The sequence below is a fragment of the Halyomorpha halys genome, unplaced genomic scaffold (genome assembly GCF_000696795.3).
Source record: "Halyomorpha halys isolate HHAL.00 unplaced genomic scaffold, Hhal_1.1 Scaffold360.1, whole genome shotgun sequence".
Taxonomy (NCBI): domain Eukaryota; kingdom Metazoa; phylum Arthropoda; class Insecta; order Hemiptera; family Pentatomidae; genus Halyomorpha; species Halyomorpha halys.
In genome coordinates this window covers 68084-68989 of record NW_027110685.1, presented here as the reverse complement: position 1 = coordinate 68989, position 906 = coordinate 68084, and the positions used below count along the sequence as shown (strand labels likewise).

At 31.3% G+C, this 906-nt stretch overlaps 1 protein-coding gene across 1 annotated transcript in view; it reads right to left on the bottom strand.

Moving 5' to 3' along the window:
• Window positions 1–594, bottom strand: part of LOC106681698 (beta-alanyl-bioamine nonribosomal peptide synthetase ebony) — a 92845-nt gene extending 92251 nt beyond the window's left edge. Inside the window, exon 1 of the mRNA XM_067048805.1 lies at window positions 461–594. The gene's annotated coding sequence lies outside the window, so the exon portion shown is untranslated. The remainder of the gene's footprint in view (window positions 1–460) is intronic.
• Between the last annotated feature and the right edge of the window lie 312 nt (window positions 595–906).

Below are 906 nucleotides of genomic sequence, written 5' to 3'. Positions count from 1 at the left end.
TTTATTATTTTATGCTCGCCCGATGGGACTGGGACTCGATCTGACAATCTTTGGGTTGGTAGACTGGCGCGTTACCACGCTGCGGCCACTGCTCCATATATATATATATATTATTTTACGCTATTATCTTTTAAGTCGTACTTTTCTTTGATGATGATAATCTTATATTGATTGTCAGGTGTTTGTTATGAATTTTAACAGGTGGTGCAAAGTCTCCCTATTTATCACTAATCTTTGCTTCAATTTTTGTTTAAAATAATTAAATACATCGATACTAACATAGAATAGAATAACAATTATTTTTTATTTATGCTCTAAGGAAACTGATTATACATTTTCGAATTTTCTGACTCCTGTAAGTGAATTAAAAGATATGTATATAAAAACAGAATAGTCCAAAACCTGGTTTCAAAGGCGATACATAATTAATTAATTAGTAAGTAATGAAATAGTTACTCACTGCGTAATCGATAATATAGAAGAAGATAGAAGAAGTGGAGGAACTGCTACGCTGGAAGATTGGTTCTAGTACTGAGTGTTGCGCTTGGCTCTGTGGTGAATATATAGGCGCCCCACCACTACGCTACACTGTCTATGTCTGTGTGTGTATGTACAGTGATTTGCATATCTGTATGGTTTTTACAGAATGATACATTCAACAGGAATACTAAGAAAATAAAAATAAGTAGTTTTTCTTTTTAGAAACACTTTATCTCGGTCGTTACCAAGTAAAGGTATAGAAGGGATTTCCAACCCTTTTGTAATGTCCCACTTATGTTTTGGATATGGGAAAAGTTTTAAACATTTATATATAAATGATTTTTTAAGTTCTTATTATATCTCATATTAATTAATATATAATAAATTAATTTCTTGTTTGAGACAATTTTTTTTTATCCCTTTCTC